General features: G+C 33.8%; 1 long non-coding RNA gene and 1 pseudogene across 1 annotated transcript; both read right to left on the bottom strand.

Annotated features, from left to right (window-relative positions):
* Positions 1 to 14401: 14401 nt before the first annotated feature.
* LOC133198700 (uncharacterized) lies at positions 14402 to 15834 on the bottom strand. The gene is made up of 3 exons (XR_009722554.1): positions 15675 to 15834; positions 15063 to 15205; positions 14402 to 14472 (listed from the first exon to the last, which is right to left on the bottom strand). It is a non-coding gene; the product is annotated as an uncharacterized LOC133198700 (long non-coding RNA).
* A 3-nt stretch (positions 15835 to 15837) lies between these two features.
* On the bottom strand, positions 15838 to 22869 carry LOC133198193 (uncharacterized; annotated as a pseudogene).
* Positions 22870 to 23611: the final 742 nt, after the last annotated feature.

Here is a 23611-nt window from a genome sequence, read left to right as displayed (position 1 = left end):
CATCTCTGCAAAGAAAATGAACGGAAACTTGGTGGACCGACAGACATGCAGACCGACCGACAGCACCAAAGCAATGCGCCCTCCCTTCTTCGAAGGGGGGCATAAATATCAAATGAATGTGACCTTGTAGAATTTCTTCTTTTAGAAATTAAGAGTCATACCTGAGGTTATGAAGACCTTTTCCGGTTTGAAGTCAATGGTTTGACCGTCCATTGTGCACTGATCATCTTCAGGATAAACCACAATATAACCGTCTATTCCGTTTTTGTGGATGTGTCCTAAAATGTATCATGAACATATATTGATATTCATTTATAAAATGTTTTTATAGAGTTCGACCTTTAAGCTAATGAATGCATGCCTATTCTCTTAAATCATTAAGTGCAACAAGGATTTTACACTTCAATACGTGTTATTTATTGGTCTAGTGCTTTTTCAGCGTTCGACCCATAATCTTATATATGTTTATTCTTTTGAATATTAAAGTTGAACAAGCATTTTGTTCTTCAACTCGAGATTTTCCAACCCAAACTGTAGAACAGATGCATTAGAATCCCTTTCTTTAATTTTAAATAACATCGTGTGAATATGTAACAAATACGTAAAAATGTAACAATAATATGCATGTAATTACATGAAAACCAGTGACCCACCTTGTTCTAAGGTTTTACATTGAGTCGCTAATTTTACATTGTTCCATTTGCAGCTTTCGATTAAGTCTCCGCTTTTCTTGTATTTTATATGAATTCCTCTTGACAAATTAAAGAAAGTATGTTTGCAGGTCAAAAACGCGTGCGTAATGTTATGAGTTGCACTAACTGTAAATTCTGCATCTAGGAAACAAAAAACAAAGCATAGAATATTCATATTTTATGATTGCTTAAACCGTTACAAAAAAGAGAGTTAAACTTACGACATGGTTTCAGACGGATACTTCTGCTGATAAGTGACCTTCCATCTTGACAGGTAGAAGTTATCAACAATTTCTTCAAGAAAGAAGGTGAAATTGAACTCCAACGAGTTATCTGTATCATTAAAATTCCCGGATGTACAAATAATTCTTGAGGTCCAATTGCAATAATTGATTAAATTTGGATCATACTCTACAGCCACTTTCATCCCTTTAACATTACATTTTGAGGGGACAGTCCTGATTATTTTCCTTTCACGATGGCAGATTTCTGTTGCTAGTTCCTCGTGGTTAATAATTTGTGACGAGATCCCTGTAAATGAAGAAACATGATATATTAAACTATACAAATCTTTAAATAGAAATATTCTATTTCCCTTTAAATCGACTTGAACGTCTCAATTATCTCCGAAATTTGGTAAAATGTGAAACAATATGAATTAAGTTAGCTTGCAGATGTATTCTCTGTCATGTTTACTTCCCTTTCCTGTTTTGTCAATAGAATTACGCTTATATGAACATGAACTGATACAGGTATCATCAATACACCAAAGATGAAGTGTAGAAAAAAAAATGGTATGAGATAAGACATATTTTGCCTTTGAAACAGGAAGTGTGGAGAACAGAAAGGACAACAGGTCTTTTGACCCCCGCTATGTAAAGATGTTTGTTGCAGATAGTAAAGGATATAATAATATATTAAAACTGACAAACGTTTGTGAAAAGAATTGAATGCTGCTTGAGTCTTTTTCTTAGAGTTTTAACGTTAAGGTGTCTATACGACGTCTTGTGATCTCAACGTTAACTGGTAAATGTTTAACCCCGGAGAACAAGACCAGGGGGTTGTATCATAAAGAGTACTTAAGTCTGAGACCATGCATGCTTAGGTAGGAATTAAGAACATTTTTAGACAACCGTAAAGAAAAGCATAGTTAAAGACTTTACAATAGGCCGATGATAGAGTTGACCTACGTACTTCCTAAGTACTCTTCCGCATATTTAGAAATATCAATTGTTAAATCATTCATTCATATTATTCATAAGCGAAATTAAATTAATATCTACTGCGGCATGTAAAACCAGTATATACATTTCAGGTTGGAAAACAGTTTTATTGAACATTGATCCATATAACACTCTCCACATGGCATATATGTAGATTTTTATGGTTGGGATACCTAGTAGGTGATAAACATTACTCACTGTGGGTAAAAAAATGTACAAAAAAAAATGGTGGATGTTTTCTTTAAATGTGAGAAAGAAAAGGCCATAAATTAAAAGACAGAGAAAATGCATGATGACAAGAAACGTTTTGAAGTGTATTTGTCAATAAGATACAAAGTGGAACGTCTTAAGCACGGGCATGCGCACTCCTTTCAGTGAGAGAGAGAGAGAGAGAGAGATCTGCTGTCAGTTGGGGACAGATAATAAATGTCTTAAAAAACAATTCTCCTCGATATCTTGATTGAATTGTAAAAACTATCATAATTTTTTTTGCTTGCTGGCATTCGCTAATACATCAGATAAATAAAAAAGAATTCAAAATGTAGTGATTATATGAATGTGAAAAAAATCGATAGGGTGAATTCACCATGCATCGGACACCCTCGCACTTCAATAAGTTCTAGCGATATCGCTACCGACCGAATATTATCAAAATGGAACTTAACATATAGTATGTGGTTAAAATATAAATTTTTGACACAATCGTGCCCTATTTATTAAGAAAATATCAGTAAAAACCGATTTTTTCGAAATTAGTCAGAGTTCACCATGGATCGGACAATATTCACCATGCATCGGACATACGATATTTAAACCAGAAAAATATTATACCTTTATCTCGATGCTTTAAATTTAGTGATATCGAAACATTTTTATCTTTTATTTAAAAATTAACATTCTAATTAAATTTGAATGACTATTTCTATCCACAAATGTGAAGAGATTTTAGTTGCATCACATCGCCTGAGAAAAGCTTTACAATGCTAGTAATTATGGCAACTCGCACCTTTGTCTCGTGGGTTATCATCATCTAGTTTGAAGAAATAAATTGAGTCTACTTCTAGTCGTCATATATCGATAATTTGTATTTTCACTGAAAATTTAGGGTTTCTATTTTCTATTTCCGTAAAAGGTAGCTGTCATTTGGGTTTTACATGAAAATGGAAGTGATTACCCATGCATCGGAAAGTGTCCGATGCATGGTTAATTTGTGTCCGATGTACGGTGAAATAAACATACTAGTTAAAAACAACTCTAAAAAATATTATACAAACAGTGAAGTAATTTTTTTGAAAATTTCTGTAAAATTATCAATCATTGACAAATTTTTGGTAGGTCCGACCCGTTCCGTTGACGTCTATTTAAAAGAACGACAACTCTAAAAATTGCAAAATCGTAAAATTCTGGTTACTCCCCTTTGATGATGCAGAATATGACGTAATTTCAAGGCCATTCTTGTGGTATTTTTATCACAACATGAAAATAAAAATCGGCATCATTAAAAAGTTTAATTCTTCACCTTTAAGACAGAAACAAGTAAAAACACGGGGCGACTCGGGTTCAATGAAAGTTGATTGCTTAAAGTTGTCCGAAGCAAGGTATGTGTCCGATGCATGGTTAACTCACCCTACATGCTCTACAAACTAGACAATCACAATTTTACTGTTCCTGTTTTGAAATGGACAAGTTTTATGTTAACATGTATAAAGTATTGTTTTATATGATAAAATGTAAATACTGAACAATGTAAATACTAATAGCAAAGTACATGTAATATTAACTAGTAGTGATTTGATTATATAAAAGGGCCCCGTACTCTATTTCGAAGCCAGAAAACATCGCCTACTTAGAGCTTCTGTCGTTCAGACACCTTTAGATGAAGACCTGTTTTTTTTTTTTTAAATTAATGTTTGTTTGCCCTCTTCTCGAATCAAGGTAAAAAAAATCGGGTCGGTAGGTAGGTGGGAATTTTTTTTTCTAGAAAATCTCAACATCCATATTGACAGGATGAGAACATTCAGGAATAAAAAGGAAAAATACCGTTTCACACAGGTTGAGAAAAGTTTTGAGTCGGGTCTTTTTAGCCAGTCTGTAGGGAGATGGCAAACAAACAATTTTTTCAAGATGACCTAGACATTTTTTTTTAAACTAAAATCATACCTGGAATAAGGAGATACATATATGTCATTGACGTCCTTAATACGAGAAACATCTTCAGTTGTCTTATTTTTATTTAATAAATGAATTGATGCTGGGAAATACAGTGTTAATATATGGCAGGTTATCATCTATTTATAGAAAAGGGAAACTCATTTTACATCTGAAAACCACGGGATAAAATTAGAAAAATGAATCATATTAAATTTCCATAGCTGAAATAAATTAGTAGCATATTCAAACAGCATTATAGTTTACATGAATACTTTAAGTTATATATGAAAACTCAAAATTGCTTTAGCCTAATATAGTGTTTCTCATCCTCCAATTCTTCATAATAAAAACCGTCCATAAATTCATACTGACTATGAAACGATAGTAATTTTGTTCACATCCTGAGACAGCAACTATTTCCGGAAATACATCAATAAAAAGCTCTTGACTCGGAAATTTAGCATAAACTCATGTTTTGTATAAAGTGCCAAAGAGTTGATATCTGGTGAAAAATAAAACAAAATGAAATGTATAGATAACAGGAAACAAGACTTTAGGATAATCACACAATTTTTTTTCAGAGATTAGCAATACTTCTTATAGATTTATTTACATACAGATAAAATGATTATTGTTTGCAAGAGAAAGTTTGGAAATTTTTTAAAGTCAGAAAATGTGTGGAAAAAATTGACAATGTATAGATTGAATAAATATAAAATATGGCACAAATTACTAAAGAAATTCTTGAACTTCGGTATAATTATTTATCTAAATTTATCAAAAATAATAAATCAGTCTTTCCTTTGTATTATTTCATATATAACAATATTTTGAAAAAGAATAATAAAGACGAATTCCATCGAAAAAACATTTCTATGTGTAATTCTGACATAACCACAAATAGATCGTCCGCTTTTATGTCCGGTGATCATTAATTTCAAAACAGAAATTAAATAAGATCCTATTGATAAACATTGACAGCTCTATAATAGCATTTGACACACATACGTGAATGTGCTCAACATATGGCCTTTTCCATTGAATATATGAAAGATCCCAATACGTTCTATTTTCACTATGGAAGAGTTATACTTCTTAGTGCGCTCTTTTGTGTAAAAGTCGGACAATGTACAAATCTCGCGGGATTTCTGGGACAAACGTAACATAAACATGTAGACAATATGTTGAATGTCGATGAATAGTTCCTAGAAAATATAAATGAAATATTTTATTGTTGTGGACTTTATATACATCAAGAGTAGGAATGACAACGATATCAATTTATATCTATTGTTGATCATATGTATCTATTTATCGTATTGTACATCTAAATACAATATACATGCCTCGGAAATGTATTTTTTTATTAATGGATGACGCAGGTAGGTTAAGGCTTCCCGTAGAATATCACAGTGCACTCTGTGCCTTCACATCTCTGAACTACCAGAATATGACATCATAATGGAAAATGACGTCAAGTCACTGCAAACTTGAGGTGTTATGAAGGGGAGAGTGTCATGAACTTTACACTTTATTTCAAACTGCATGTAACATGCTAGATAGCTATTGCAAAATTTACGGGTCGTTAAAGGTTTTTTAAGTCGTATATGTCCGAATATTTTAAAAATACACCGCTTACCTACCCTTGATTGAAATTCAGCATGTTCAAAATGCTTATGAAAAATATACTTTTGAAATGTACTCTGTTTTATACCCGTGGTTGGAGGTAGAATTTATTTTGTGTGTATAAAAGAGTCTGGCGCAGGTGATTAATGAGGATTAAACTGAGAATTTTTGTGGAAATCTGTAAGAAGAGGTTGTTCTCCAACTGAATCTTGCTTGGGAAAAATGTGTGTTGGCTTTGTTTTAATACAGGTTACGATATTGTGTGAATAATACCCTCAAATTTGTAGGTAAGTTGAATTTCTCAGGAAATATTTTGTATCTAAGTAATACTATGACTTTTCCCAAGCACATTTCGGATACACAAGGATACGATGAGTTTATTTATATAACAAAATGTTAATAATTATTGTGTTAATCAGCTGCGCCGAAGCGATTTATATAAAACACTTCAAAAAATTATAAATGACCGTCACGTGATCAGCAAAGTCATGTGATATCATAACAAATATGTTAACATTTAGTCGAGTAAACACTCTATATAAATTGGAAATACTTAAGTTCAATACTTATAAATTAAAACCAAAACTGACCTCGCAATGACATATTATGTTTTGAGCGCATTTTAAACCTTCGGGAAGCCTTAACATAGCTGCGGATAAATTTAGGGTTCTCATTCTCTTACATATGTCTTTTAGTTGTTCTATTCTTTAACTGGAATGACAAATACATTTAACATTTAAAATTGGATTGAGATTGGCATGTTTTGTATTATCCGCCGCGCCATGCTGTCCCAGTCAGACGATCAAACGCGCCTCTAATTTTGAAGAGTTTACTACTGGAAATAGAACGTATTGCATGACGCTAAAGATATGTAAACAATTATCAGAATCATGTATGGTATTTGAAACTAGAATTCTAAACAAGGCAGTGTTCTATTTCTTCAAGGACAAAAGTCGCTTTCGTAGGGGAGGCAATCATTTTTCAATATTACGTGACATATCTATTGACAAATGCGTTTATGTTTCCTAACTGTTGATTCAACAGTTCTATGGTGAAAGACATATAAAGAACATTTGCTTCAAACACGATTAGAAGAATAGGGTAGAAGTTCAAAATTAATGTTAATAAAATATAGCAGACCACTCAATCATTAGCAAATGAGAATCAGATTAAACAAACCAAACCCAAGATCACTGGCTACAGATATTCATGTTTTGTAAGTATTTCATTTTTTTTTTTTTACATCATAATTTGTGCGGAATATTGAACCACAAAGCAATGTACCTGCTCATTTTCCTTTAAATCCAAGAACAGAATTTCCCTTTCACAACCCATGTTCTCTCCCTAAAGTTAATTTTGAAGCTGTAAACTTATTATTTTGTACTTTTGGTGCCTCGATTGAATCATGTGGACTCATTTTAATTCGGGTTAGGGGGAAGGGGCTTCGTCGATGAGAGATTCTTGAGTTACTAAAATCTGGAAGTTTGTGGACTACTGCGAGCTCTTGAATAATTTAAACAATGTTACCTTGAAAATTTAAAGGGATTGCGTTGTTTATATCCTTCAGCCTGGAATTTAATTTCATTGTCCAACTGTAATGAATGATTAAAAAATTGCTAGGTAAAAGAAAAAAATGAATTATACAATTCAAGCACTAGGTATATATATTCTTACTCTTGAGAGAACAATGTATGTTATTTTTTCTTTTTCTAATTTCTGATTAGTGGTACTTATTGTGGTTCTTTTTTTAACACCTTTTTGCAGTGTGATGTATTTGTCAAAATAACATGCTTGCTTGTACATGTATGCTGTTGTTGTTTTTCTTTCTTCTTTTTTATCAGATGAATTATACATATTTTGCCATATTAACTTCAAATATTCTTTTCACGATTATATCAATTAAATCAAATATGAAGTAAAACTTACGTTTCAGTTTCTTTATACCCTTTTTGCAATGTTTTTCTTCCTTAAGTCTCCTTTTTAATTTCTTTTGATAAAATGCCGTTTAAGCCGGATCCAGTGATTTATGTTCCAAGTCATCCATGTTCTTCTCCTATTTACCTCCATTGGAGAGATATGTGTCAAAGTCTCGTACTACTTGTTTCATGTCACTCCAATTTTTTTTAAAAATCTGTAGCGGACACAGGGACGCATGATTGGTGAGAAATCTCGTCTCTTTAATGCCATATTCGTTCTATGTTTGCCGCGACAGGTCTGTCATTTTGATCGGGGTTTATTCCCCAGCCATTAACAGGGAAGGGTATCTTTGCAAGATTCCTTTTCAAAGTGTAAAGAAATGTTACATCAAACTCCGGGTCATTATAATTTCCATTGTAAGCACCAGATGAAGGTAATAATATGGAATGTTGTGTTGTAGACACTAGATTTGCATCATGTAGGAAGGATTTCTTCTTTTTATTCTCTTCTTGCAGTTTTCCCGTGATGGAATTCGGTGGAACATAACTCCGAAGCTAATTTCTAAATATGTCAGCGCATGGTCCGTGTACCAGAAGCATTACACGACACCCGTTCGCTGTTTCTGGAGTCGGCGAATACTGTTAAGACGTACTCGCCATTGCTTTTTTTTGTTTGTATGTTGTTTAACGTCCCTCGCGAGAATTTTTCACTCATATGGAGACACCACCAATTGTCGGTGGAGAGCTGCAAATTTTGTCCTATACTCGGCACTTACGGCCATTAAGCAGTGAGGGATCTTATTGTGCCAGCACCTAATGCGACACGGGACCTCGGTTTATACGGTCTCGTCCGAAGGACCGGTCTCCATGTCCCACAGTGGGATTCGATCCCGCGACGTAAGGATCAACTCCTTACTTCGCGACTCTAGAGCAGACGCCCTAACCACTGCGCCACGCGGGCGACTACTCGCCATCGTAAAATACTATTAGAGTCCTGTTTTATGAGCTTAAGATCAGAACTATTAGTTCCTTCGGCTCTAAACACAAGGTGTAAACCATTTTCATGATAGATATATTCCTCTCTCGGTCCTCTTTTAGTACTCTAAAAAGTAACAGGAACGCTTCAACAATATCAAGGCGTCTACCCTTGTTGTTCACCTGTAGATTTTACAAGACATAAAGCCTATGCACCATTCAAATCTAAATATTAAACAGTAAAATGAAATTAAAAAAACACCTTCTGATTTAGAAAGGCTATTTCTTTCTAATGTATGTTTCACCTCATTGAAATTTACAACGCTTTTACCTTTACAAAGAATTATTTCCTGAAGTAATTTATCTGACATGCAATGTGTTGTTCGTTTAAATATCCCTCCATATGAGTGAAAAATTCTCGAGAGGGACGTTAAACAACAACAATAAATATCCCTAATTGAATTTAAAGGTCTACAGCTGAACCGAAATCACATAGAAATCCAAGATTTTTTGCCATTACAGTTGTAGCTCAACGAAGGATAACATTGACAGTCCGTTAATACATGGCTAACCATTGTATCCGATAGAACAGCGATCAGTACTGATGTATGTGAAATGATCAATTTCTTGAGATTGTCTCGTTGGATGTACATGTCTACAAAATTGAAGCAAGGGAGACAACTTATGCGAAAATTAGAGTACAAAACTAGATTTATGCTGCTTTACTCTTCTATTCCTATTTGTACTTTACCCAAAGCTTGTATGTCGATGTGAGTCCAAAGGGACCCATGTTAAAGAGTATACATTAATTAAAAAAACAACGGAAATACTATAAAATTGATTACGATAAGGGCACACATACCTCGCAAAAATTTAATAGAGCTGAAGAGAATAAAAAAACAAGGTCTACTGAGTGTTCTGAATGAAATAACTTAAACTATTTCTAAATTAATTGCATTTGAGTCGAAGGAGAAAATAATGCAAAGAAGATAAGCGAACAGGGCGTGCAAAATTGCTATGTTGCAACCACTATTGAAATGATGTACTTTTTATACCCCTGCTCCGAAGGAGAGAGAGGAATACTGTTTTACCTTTGAGTATCTGTCTGTCCGTGTAGCTGTCTGTCTGTCCGTAACAAATTTTGGTCGCAGTTTTCTCAGCAACTATTCATCGCAGATGCTTGAAATCTTAGCACACTCTTTTTTTAGGCATGTCATATGCTATAATTCATATTTGTACGAATCTGATGTCAATTTCCTGTTTATCCGTGCGTCTGTCCGTACCATTGACCGGTCACAACCGCCATGAGCCCTTAATATTGATCAGGTAGACGGAAAATTCCGTAGTCGGATATAGCATGAAAACAAAGGCCTAACGATTGATATGATACACGTCATCCAAATTACGACCAAAAGATAGGTTATAAATGTTTACAAGGTCATTCAAATGACGAAGAGTTTACGAAATGCTGACGTTACCCAAGTGGCGCAGTGGTTTGAGCGTTTTGGTCTTACCTCTCGGGTTCGACTCCCACATTGGGACGTGAAGACCGGTCCTTCGGATAAGACTATTTAAACCGAGGTCCCGTGTCCCAGTAGGTTCTGGCACGAAAAAGATCCCTCATAAACAAAAAAGAAATACTGACTTTAAACGAAGTTGTTGAAATCCCTGTAACATCAACTTAACTGCCACTGTCTGCCTCAGATTAAAACTTGATCATACTCAGAAAATGAGAACATTGAGTATCGAATAAGTTGGGAAACGTAAACATCGTATTCGGGTGATAGCGAAATATTACTACATAAATAAGGAAAATTGACAACGGAAAAGCTGAAATCATCTCGTTTGTCACGCAGTTTAGTTGTTAATTGCCCTTATAGTCTTTAGTCAGTAAAACATCAAAATATGAAACAGATGAGGCAGACTCTTTGGTGTCGTTTTTAAGTTCACTGGAATATATAGAGTCGACAATTGAATGATAGTAACCATTGTTAACAAAAGAGAGGGGGATATTGACCAACCAATAAAAATCATGCACTTTGTTGGCAGATATTTGTATCAGCCTGCATAAAAAAGAAAATTTTTGTTCAATATTGAATGCGTAGGAAATATACTTTAACAGATATTGAGGGAAAGACTTTCCGTCTATCATAAGCATCGAAAACGGTGTGCCACGTTTGGAACTCACATTGTTTGTTTGAATGCGTTAAAAAACTAAATTTTTACAACTTCATATTAATTATAGGTGTCATATTATATCCCACGTTTCCATCTGTCGTTGATGTCCCGGGCATTCCCAACACAGACAGTGATTCCTAGACAGTGATTCCTTTTATTTACATTTATATGTAAATCTAAATATCATATGAAAATAGTGTCCATTCTAGCGGAACGGAAACACTTAAGGTATTCCCTTTTGATTTCTACGGTCCGCCCACTGACGTCAAATTTTACTATGAAGAAATAGTCTGATAAAATATGAAAAAAGGAATTAATGATTGTTTATTCCTGTTATTAATTTCAATATTTTTTAAATGAACAACAAAAGGAGCTTTGATGAAAGATGTAACCCAGATATAGTCGGACGCAAACACATGTGCTTCACTTCGCCCTCGTATTGAATGTCGGGCTGCAATATCAAGAAATGGTGAGGTGAAATAGAAAAATGATTTGTACATGGAATACTCATTACTAACAAAATCAGATTACAAGGGCTGAGTATGTGGACCATTTTAGATGATAAGGTCGGGTGTATGTGACGATTTCTCGGCTCTTGCTGACAGTTGACAGAGATGGACGACCACGTGTCTCTTTTTAGCAGAAGAGTTAGGTAAATGCATTTGAATAAAGCCAGTATTCTTATTAAAGCCCATGTATTTTTTTTGTACAAGTCTCTTCATTTATTTAATTGTCATAAGATAAAACTCAACTGCTTATTTTATAAAATAAGATTTCTTTCCTTGATTCATTTACACACTTATTGACATTTAATTAGCATTTCCATTGACAAATACACATTTCATGGGAATTATCAAGAAATCAGAAAACTGGATTTTCAAAGTGTTGATGATAGAGAAAACAGTTTTGAATGTAAATACATAATTGATCAATTGAAAGTAAATAGAAAACGGGGTGAATGTCAAAATGATCAATATACATATGGACTTGACATATAAAATTTACACAAAAATACACTTACTTTAAACAAACAATGAAGTGCAAGTTTTTTTTTAAAGAAAGGATATATAACATTGAAACTACATAATGGAATTATATGGTGGTATCACATAATGCGGCATGTAGAAAAATATGGACAAATACGTATTATATAATGAGCTGCCTTATTGTGGGCTCATACAGATTACATATCGGACTTTCGCCATCTTGCATTAAGTAGTGAAGCCGTACAGTAAAAAATTGAATATATCGATATACCAATATACATTTCAATATATCGATACACCGATATATATATATATATATATATATATATATATATATATATATATATATATATATATATATATATATATATATATATTGAATGAAGCTGTTTTAAACATGCTGTAAATACTGCATGTACATGTATACATGTACATACATGTACAAAGCAGCAATTAGGCAATTGTGATGTGCTGACAATGGTCCAAGGTTTAGTTAAAACTGGATAATTATGCAGAGAATACATAATATTTTGCTTCTTAAAATTACAATAAGTACATGTAATACTGTAGTATGCATTGATATACGTATTAGTTAGAGCAATAAATGTTTTGTTCTTTGAATTATGTTGAATATTAATTATAAAACATGTAGTGTAGTCGGCGAAAGAGGCGCGACCAACTCCCTCCCACCCAATTACTTTAAGGATATCATATGCATCATATTTCTTGATATTTCGATAATTAATATATGTGACTTTTTATTATTATTTACAATCTATAAACAATCATACCAGTAAATTTTCCATGCATTCCTTCGCTGACTCTTTCCAGCGCTCTTTGTCTAAAATCTTTTTTGGAATAGCTGGGGGTACTTATGTCCCATAGGTCACTCTCCCCTTGATAAAGAATGATTAAATCGTCCATTTCCTCCTTACTCCAAGTAGAAACTTCTTTTTTCTTGGAGCACGCCATAACACACATGTACACGTATAAAGAGGTTGAAGTATTCTTTAAAATAATGCAGTGGTCAGTGAAGCATAAATAGATCACCCAAATCCCAGGCCACTGATTGGCCAGAGAAAGAAAGTCTCATACAACTTGCTGTACAGAATAGAGACACGTTCTATTCTACGACTCCGGAGAGGTTTAAATTCCGTGTAATAGCACCGTACACACGGTAAAAATTTGCTGTATACGGCAAGGTTTATACAGCTTGCTTTACCGTGTAAACTGGCCTTTACCCTCTGTGGCCACATGTTGTCGGCACCAAATGAGAGTAAAACAAAAGCCGCCGTTCTGATAAAAAACGGATTTTGATGAAATTGTATTTTATAAAATTGATTAACAATAAAAAAAATATTTAAATAATCTGATTCAAAAAAACTTTTCAGTCGGCACAATCTAATTAAAATTAGATGTTCCGAATCCGCTACCGCTTCTCAAACATCTAACAACATCCCATTAGGGGTCACGTCAGAGCGACCTTTCGATTAGGAATAAACATAAAAATTTTGGCCAATCAGATTCAACCTTCTGTATACGATCCTAAAATTAGTTCCACGGCTACATCTTTACATTATTAATGCTCAGTAGACTGTTTTACGTTGAATTAAAGTAATTTTGGTTTAAATTGAACGTATAGTCCGCCAATCAATCATTCTTACCTGAATAATGCAAACGAAAATGCACAAACTACATGTATACATCTTTATATCCCGCACGTCACATTTATATATAGCTGTATAGCACGGTCTTTACCGTGCATATTTTGTTTATTACGAAACCCCTCGGGCGTTTAGGTGTGGCAGTAAAAAAAGAAACGCATCCGAACTATAAGCCAAGATTTCAGAGACGGCGATTTCATTGGGTATTCGATCGGTCGCTCTGACGTGACCCCTAATGGGATGTTGTTAGATGTTTGAGAAGTGTTTGCGGATTCGGAACATCTAATTTTAATTAGATTGCAGTCGGAACGATTTAAGTTGGTCGGTCGCGTTAGGGGAAACAAAGGTAATTTTTATTTTGGCCTTGACTTTCAGAGTTTGACTTGCATTTGAGAAATTTCAACTCTCGCCTTTAGCTACCACACGGGGGCATCAGTGTTTCTCAAACACATCTTGTTTTGTTTAATGTACTCATTAGCCCATAAGAGAATAATCAAAGTCCAAAGGGCAATAATGACCTCCAACTTCACATACATGTATATATGAAATGTTCAAGGAAAAACCCTTTGTCACCATTTTGATGTCCTAAAACTGTTATACGGGTACTTACATGTACATATGTTATGTTTATTTTAACCCAACATCTCTCATTGTGTAAAACTTAACATACTTTTTATGACTTCAGCAACAAAAAACAAGTAATACAGCATGAATTGCTTAGGGCGTTATCATTTAATCATGGTGGGGGGGGGGGGGGGGGTTATTATGTGGCCCTTTTCACAAAAGACTACTTTAAGGTCTCACACAAGGAAATAATTTCACCATATGTTACTATATAGCTTTAATTAAATTAATTAATTAACTAGACTCTCAGCAGATAATTCATGAAAGAGAAAATAAAGATTAATGCTGAGACAAAAATTTGAGATCAGAAAAAATACGCCTTATGCGGCTTTTAAAAAAGGAAAACTGAGAGTAAACATACCTACCCCGCAATACACATGGGTTTCACATGTTGACAAGCAGCCTACACACCATCCAGGATGTTGCATCATGCGCACCTAAAAAAAGAGTTCCCTTTAATTCAGTGTCACAATTCTGCTAAAGATATGATATTCCTAGTACATGAGTCCAAAATTAAAACTGTAGACCTAAAAATTGACTAAGTTCATTTTGATTGGCTATTTCCTTGCGTAAGACCTTTAAGACAACTAAAAGTTCATGAAATTAAATGAAATTTGCATAAAATGTCTCTTATTTATTTATCTTTCATATACTAGTGCATCAAAATTTATCTTTGTCCTTAAGGGATGAAAAATAGGAGATAACTCTTCCTAACAGATTATTGAATTTTAGGCTAAATTTCTGTACAAATTCATCTACAGTATTTTTAATTTCAAAACTTAAAAAAATATAATGAGTGAATTATCGAGAATAAAATTGGGAATGAAATGCAAGTTGAAATGTTGGGGTTTTTGGCTATCTGCTTAAAAGTTTTTTCAACCTAATTAATAAGCTCTAATTATATAGCTAAGAAACAGGAAGTTTACTGATTTATAAGGAATTAATTAGCAAAAAATTGAAAATCTTAATTCTAAAACCAAGTCAAAGACTGGAAAAAATGGTGTCAAAAGAAACTTCAATAATGTACCTTGGAGCTTTGATAACAGTGATCACTGATTAATGGCTGGTGATTAAGATAAGGGGTTCTTTAGCAGTGGGGGGGGGGGGGGGTAATGAGGCTTTTCCATCAGTCATCAAAGAATGGAGTTTCTCTTAGAAGACCAGGCAGCTCTAAAATAAATAAACAACACAAAAGTTTACATTACTTAAAAATGTGCACCACATACAATAGCATATTCTTAGAAAAAGTCTACAAGGGTACAGTTAAATAATAATCATGCCAAAAAAGGGACCAAAATGGTTGCATCAACATCAGTACTAAAAAGGGAGTATTCCTCACAACAAAGACCAGAAGAATATAGGGACCACCAGCCCAGTCCAATTTCTAGTTCCCATAAGAAGACTAAGTAAAGAAAAGTTTCGGGACATTGTACGGCCACAGAAAATGGAATGTTTGCAGTTACAGATGCCAAGAGCCGAAGCAGTGAGATGAAGATTTGGCGACACGGGCCAAGTAAAGTCCAGCCTGTAGACTCCTACATGGCAACTGTGTAAGATGTCCTGAATTCAAAATTATACAGAGTACTTCACCAAGAAAAGACTGCTTAATTGTGGAACCATGCATTTAAAGAACACTCACATAAGTTTCCAGACTGTGACGGCTCACTTGACTGGAATCAGCATGGGGAGGAAAAACGAGGCCTGGCATGGATCCTTTCCATCCGATGTAAGAAGTGCCACTATACCAGTCACCGAGAAAAGCTTTACGAAGAGGTGAGGAGATCTGGAAGGGGACAAAGAGCTGCTTCTTGGTGCAAATGTTGAACCAGCATCGGCCGCCAACATGCAACAGACCTGCAACAAAGTGGGGAAAATTATCACCAAAGTAAATAAAAACAGTATAAAAGAAAATAAGGCAGAACATTCAAGAAGTTAATGAAAAATGTAGACTTCCTGATACCCCTATCAGAGCAGAAGGAGATGCTCGGTATAATAATGCCACCTTCAGTGCCATTGGAAAAACCCCATTCCAAGCTGCCACCCAAGTGACTTATACCGTAAGTGAAAATGTAACTCAGAGGAAAAAATGTTGTGGCAGTGTTGTGTGGGAACAAACTATGCAAGAAAGGCACACACCTACAAAGCAAAGGAAAGGAAGTTACCTGCCCAGGACACGAAGACTGTACTGCAACCATTCCTCCGGAGACCACCATTGGAGATGAGAAGAGATGGGCCGCAAACGTATCGGTGAGTTACAAAGTGATGACCGTCCACTCGTCATTTCCCATTTCACCAGTGATGGAGACAGTGCCGCTGTATCTGGTGCATCTGAAAACAAGGACATGTGATTGAAAACCTTAATGACTTGCGTCACTTCTTTGACTCTCAAAGAAAACAGATGCTAAGGCTCCATTCAGCAGTCACATGTTTCTGGGAAGAACCAAAGCCATTAGAGAATCCATGCAGAGAAGATTTGCCTTGGACCTGAAGCTTTGATGCAGGAAAGAGTACGAGAATTGCTACAAACACTACTCCGAAGACTTACCTTTGATGAAGCGGGCTATGTCCACTGCTGTTGGTTCCCTCATAAGCTGCTACCAAGTAGAGTGCGGAAAGTCCTGTCAACTTTATTTCTTTTCCTGTTATGGACTGAAAAGCAATAAGTGGAAATCTTCAGTGTTGCCTAGTGACTTTGAATTAAACATGACAGAAGAAGACAAATGTTTGTTAAAAGACTGTATAAATTTGACTTTCGGACGAAGTACTCTTGATGGAATTAAATATCATACTTGTACACAAAAATCTGAATCTGTGAATAGGGCATATTTAAAATCAAATCCAAAATGTATTACAAGTAGTAGAAATTTTGAAAGTAGAATACATAAAGTTGTGCACTCACTGAATAGGGGTCATGGAAACTCAACATTGGAACTTTGTGAATCTGTAGGGGCACCTGTTGTGAAAGGAAGTAAAGTTGTCCATCATCTAAAACAACAACAAAATAGGCAAAATTACTTTAAAATGAAACAAAAACTGTTAAAGTATAAATCTCAAAGAAAATACTATAGATCTAAAAGATACCAGCTGTACGATAAAAAATCTAAAGACACTTGCTGTAAATCACTAACAGATCCAAAATTAAAAAGGTAGTTGTAAGATTGTGAAGGGGGGGGGGGGGCATTGATGCTGTGTATCTAAATTAAATGTATGAAATTTGTATTTAATACATATTTTGTGAATTGTCTTACATGTAATAATTGTTGCTATGTATTATTATGCACAGAATCTATTCAACTGTGTAAATGGGGAAAATGTAGATATGTAAATGATGTATAATTGTATGTGTAAAAATGTGACATTTTCTTATACGAGGGAGTCTGTGCATGTAAATATGTTTTATTTAATTATTTATCTCATTTAAATTATTTTAATTAATAATCTTGTTTTTCTTACCTATCTGATGAACACAACAAAGGTTACAGACGTGATTGGTAGAGATAAGGGTATACGGGTGTCGAAACTCTCCACTGATGACCCGACTGCAGGCGCATTGTATATCCACCATTTTTGATTTTTAAAAGGGAAGACTTCTCCTGAAATCAAAGAAATTGTAGTCAAAATGAGAGTTACCCGTTCCTCTTTAGGTCTCACACAAGGAAATAATTTCACTATATGTTACTATATAGCTTTAATTAAATTAATTAATTAACTAGACTCTCAGCAGATAATTCATGAAAGAGAAAATAAAGATAAATGCTGAGACAAAAATTTGAGATCAGAAAAAATACGCCTTATGCGGCTTTTAAAAATTGAGAGTTAACATACCTACCCCGAAATTCACGTGGGTTTCACATGTTGACAAACAGCCTACACACCATCCAGGAAGTTGCATCATGCGCACCTAAAAAAAAGACTTCCCTTTAATTCAGTGGCACAATTCTGCTGAAGATACGATATTCCTAGTGTATGAGTCCAAAATTAAAACTGTAGACCTAAAAAAAAGTTGCCGAAAAAGAAAAAGAAATTGTCTCTCTATATATAGAACTACAACTGACTCTAAATTCATTTTGATTGGCTATTTCCTTGCGTAAGACCTTTAACTTAAGAATCTCATACATAAAATCTTTTGGCCAAAATAATAATAATAAAAATAATAATAATAATAAAATAATAATTTGTAGTATATATCATTTTATTTTTCAACAACTATTCTGAGAAAATATAAAATGCTATTGTTGATTGCATAAAAAGTTCAATTAAATGTTTATTTTGGTTTTATCTGTTATACTTAAACAATAAAATTAGTTCTAAAATACTTATGAGAAGGTTAGAGCTGTTTTATGTATAAGATTCTATAGAAAGAATTTTTGTGAATTGTGAAAAGGAACAAATTCCTAAGATTTCTCTTATGATAGAAATTATTTTTAAGATTTTAAACTGAAGGAATTGGTTTTAAGTTCCTTAATTACTGGTTTTGAAGAAATGATAACAGTATAACTAGATGCAGTCGTAGGAAGTAATACACGCACATACAGTCAGTGTTCGCCTCTAAATGTATTCTACCTCCAACCTGGATAATGACGAACCCTCTACATAAAACATAACATATACATGTATTAATATGATTAAATTGAGCAAAAAACTGCACATGTGAGCATGTGGAAAATAGGCATCTTGTGTAACATTTCAATAATTTATTGACCAGTCTGAAATTTATAAGTGTTATTAGTGATATTAGTTTTACTTTGCACTTTCATTTGCACATGATGTTTATGTTACTAAAACAATGGATTATTTCATAATAATACAGTCTATTTTGTGGTACGTGTTACATTTACTCATATGACTTTGTATCGTGTTAAATGGATTTATGGATTAGCTGACAACAGAATGTCTCTCTCTACCATGAAGTCATACATTCACTGTATGTTTGAGAGAGAGGAACAACATTTACTCTGCAAGGGATATTGCCTACAGGTAAGTATCTCAAATGAAAGCTTTACCCTAAACCAGATATATAACCATGTGTGATGACATAAAATGGTATATAGGTCATGGCCCCTAAACCTAGGTCATTTCCAACTGCTGAAAATGAAAACATTTAAACTTTACTCTTAACCAATGGCATATATTATGAATTCTTGTTCTTTGTGTCATAATATACTAATATACTAAAAGGTCATGGCCCCTAGGAAATGAAACAGGAAATGGTTAAATACTTCAAAATCAACGAAAGCAATAACCTTGGTAGCTATTATACTCAGTACTTAATAAAACCTGGTATTCTTGTAATATTAATATTGTCAAATTATTGAGACAATCTAATGTCGAATTTTACTTAGACGATGTTCTTGATTAATATGATTTACCTGTACTTTTGCTTACTTAGAATGAATTCAAATAAAGTTATTAATTTTAATAATACCAAGGTACAAACTAGAAATATGTCCATAGGACATGAATGCCCCGCCGAGGGTATATTAGTAATGCAACAATTTAACACAAATTGAGAAAAGTGAGGTCAAGGTCAAAGGAAAGGTCAAAGTCAAAAAATATTGATACAGTTGAATAGCTCTCATCAGTATGTATCAGCATATAAAGTTTGACACTAATTTAAGAAAAGTGAGGTCAAAGGAAAGGTCAAGGTCAAAAATTGTTTATGCAGTTGAAAAGGTTACATCAGTATGTATTAGCATATGAAGTTTGATAAAAATATTATGAATGGTTTAAAAACTGAGCTAAACACTAATTAAAGAAAAGTGAGGTCAAGGTCAAAGGAGAGGTCAAAGTCAAAAAATATTGATACAGTTGAATAGCTCTCATCAGTATGTATCAGCATATAAAGTTTGACACTAATTTAAGAAAAGTGAGGTAAAGGTCAAAGGAAAGGTCAAGGTCAAAAAATGTTGATGCAGTTGAATAGCTCTCATCAGTATGTATCAGCATATGAGGTTTGATAACACTATCTTGAATGGTATCTTTAAAACTGAGCTAAAAACTTATTTAAGAAAAGTGAGGTTAAGGTCAAAGGAAAGGTCAAGGTAAAAAATATTGATGCAGTTGAATAGCTCTCATCAGTATGTATCAGCATACGAGGTTTGTTAAAAATATCTTGAATGGTTTCATTAAAACTGAGATAAACACTAATTTAAGAAAAGTGAGGTTAAGGTCAAAAGAAAGGTCAGGTAAAAAAATGTTGATGCAGTTGAATAACTTACATCAGTATGTATCAACATATGAAGTTTGATTACACTATCTTGAATGGTATCTTTAAAACTGAGCTAAACACTAATTTAAGAAAAGTGAGGTCAAGGTCAAAAGAAAGGTCAAGGTCAAAAAATGTTGATGCAGTTGAATAGCTTACATCAGTATGTATCAACATATGAAGTTTGATTACACTATCTTGAATGGTATCTTTAAAACTGAGCTAAACACTAATTTAAGAAAAGTGAGGTCAAGGTCAAAAGAAAGGTCAAGGTCAAAAAATGTCGATGCAGTTGCATAGCTCTCATCAATAGCTATCAGCATATGAAGTTTGATAAAAATATCTTGGACAGTTTCTTTGAAACTGAGCTTTGAACAGAGCTAAACGCAAAGTGTGACGGAAGGACAGACAGAAGGACGGAAGACGGACATGACAAACACTATATGCCCCGGCCATATTCATGGCGGGGCATAACAAATATTGTCATACAAGAAAGGGTCCTTAAAACAAATATTCTTTTATTTTTTGTCAGGAATAAAGTATGGCCTTGGGGTCAATTTCGCCCGTTATGCAAATTATCCCACGTTTCCAACTATCGTTGATGCCCTGGCATACCAAACAAACTAGACAGTGATTTCTTAATTATCCCCTCTATATCGTCAAAATATTTTTATGTACATGCATATGTCAAAGCGTTTGTATGGTATTCGAAGCAACTACTAATCATCTAAAACAACTCCAATATTAAATGTGAGCATGGAGCAGCTAGTGTCTTTGGAATATAATAATCTTTTAATTTCGGTCTTATAAAGTAAAAAAGAAGCTCTACTGTTTTTCCAGTGATGAAGTAAATATTATGCAGTAAACTGATGAAAACCGCATGTCGCTATTGAATCATAAACATGTAGTAGACTGTCATGCTTTGGAACTCATTCAATTGATTGGAGAACGTGTGTGACGAAAACATATTCACATGTTGAATAATTGCCTCCCATATAAGGTAGTCTATCCAACCCGTTTAATAGGAAACTTCTCCAAATGGCATTTAATATAGCCTTAACTTTTTTTAAATATTATCCAATATTTTGCTGTCATGCATTATTCTTCTTTTTAGCTGTGGTTAAAATTTCATACAGAATTATTTAGAATTAATTAAACTTGAAAAACAGCAATTTTGGGTACTGGTACATGGTTAAATAGCATTTAATGCTTTCATCTTCTTGTGCTTTTCTTTGGGGGGGGGGGGGGTGTTTGTTTTTTTTTAATTTTAATACCATTGAGTACAAGTTTGAATTTAATTTCTGATAGCTACAATCAACTTAATTAAGCTGAAGAGTCTGACATGCTTCTTTTACTCTTTCTTTTACTCTGACTATCTTTCTTTCCAGATATGCTAGGATCCACTCTTGACCTTGCAAGATTTCTGGTTTATATGTGAACTTGGCCAGAACACTTTTCAGAATCGGTATATGATTTTCCCCTATATATTCTTATGTAAAACTTTGATTCTCCATTGTGGCCCCACCCTAACTCCAGTGGTCATGATATGAACAAATCTCTGTAGGACTCATTATGGCTTTGCTGGTGAGTAGAACCATGCTGTGCATCATATGCAAGAAATGCAGAACTTTACCTCCTGGTTTTCAGAGTAATTTAAATTTTCTTGATTTTATTGAGTACATATTATGACCAAAAATTAACAGTGAGATATTCATGTGTTTGAAATTCAAGAGCATATCTTATTTTTTAGCACTTTTAGAAAACTTCAGTTTATCTTAAAACACAAAATAATGACGTCCATCTATCTATCAGCTGAAAATTCAGTTCGTTATAATGCATGTATATAAAAGTTTTCACTTTGGATTCCTTGATTTAGATAAATTTGATAAATTATGTTAAAAATGCTTAAAAAATGTAAATAATTTTCTTTTTAAATATACTGTATGTAGAATTGAATCAGAAGTCTCTGTCAAGACTGTAGCTCTACTGGTTTGTATTTATAACAAAGGAAGAGACAAGTAGCAATTGGACTTGAAACTTTGCAACAGCAATAAAAAGAATAATGATCCTTGATTTAGTCTCTTTTCGTGGAAAGATTGCATTAAACTTAAACTGAAGGAGGAGTAGCCTTTAAAAGGATTTTACAGAAACAATAGTTAAAACCATTTATCAACAAGAGGCCCAAGAACCTACATGTAAACGGTCACCTGAGTATAATACAACTTAGAGGATCCATAGAATATAAAATAAACTGATTGATGCAGCTTTCCCAAAAGCAAGCATAGTCGGTTTAAGAGCTCTACAAAGCTCATGTTATTTGTTGATCACTGTACAAAATGCCGACTTTAAATAAAATTTACTTAATTACTTAAGAGAAATAGGATGATTAGGATCAATGAAATAATTAGTCTAAAATTTAGCTACAACTCATAAATCAAGTTTTTATATATGTCCTCCATTTATCACTATCACCAAGACTATAAAGGCATTCCATATATAACAAACATTGTTGAAGAATGAAATTACCAAACTATGTATCTTTCTGTACTATTTTTAACCCTAACATATAACTCACATTGGCCTAAATTGGACTGTGAAGATTAATTTAATAAGTTATTTTTTACCTCATTTTTATCTATCTGTTCATTAAAACTATGAAAGTAGTTTTTGTATTATACATAAAATTTCTTGCATAATTTTCTTATTCTATTAACCTTTCAAAATACATTATTTACAGTGATGAACTATCAAAAGTGAATTGCAAAGGGGAATAACTTCTCTCAGTAAAATACAAATTTATAGAGCCCTGACCAGGACCACAATACTTCATCAAATGGTCCAGATGTTTTTAAAAAATCTGGTAAAAATATCCTTGCTTATTAAAACATTTACTTTTTTGGCGTTTGATATGCCAAGGAGCAGAGAAGATTTTCAAAGAAATAATGCATTTCATTACAGATTCAACACAGCCCTACCTAACACCAAAACTCATGATCCAGGGTCATGAATTCACAGATCTGGAAGAGGTTCCTTCATCATCATAACTCTGCACTAAGGACTGCATTTAGTTGAAGATAGCACATTTTCACTATATTATCAATAGACACCCCCCCCCCCAAAGAGATACAAAAGCCCCTCACCCTGGGACCACGAAGTTTTAAAAAAAATTGTAAGCACCCCTATTCATAATAACTATACACTTTGTTTATCTGCTCAACACTAAGGATTTGAAATGATTATTTAACAGAATAAATGCATTTTCACTACATAATTAATAGAGCCCCTCCCTAACACCAATACCCCTTACCCTGGGGGCCATGAAATTCACAATTTTAGAAGAGGCACTCTTGGCCATCATAACTATATACTTA

This window comes from Saccostrea echinata, unplaced genomic scaffold, assembly GCF_033153115.1.
Source record: "Saccostrea echinata isolate AGI-Se365-2 ecotype Australia unplaced genomic scaffold, CSIRO_AGI_Sech_v1 ptg000033l, whole genome shotgun sequence".
Lineage (NCBI taxonomy): Eukaryota > Metazoa > Mollusca > Bivalvia > Ostreida > Ostreidae > Saccostrea > Saccostrea echinata.
The sequence above is the reverse complement of the archived record's forward strand: the minus strand, read 5'-3'. Positions and strand labels throughout refer to the sequence as shown.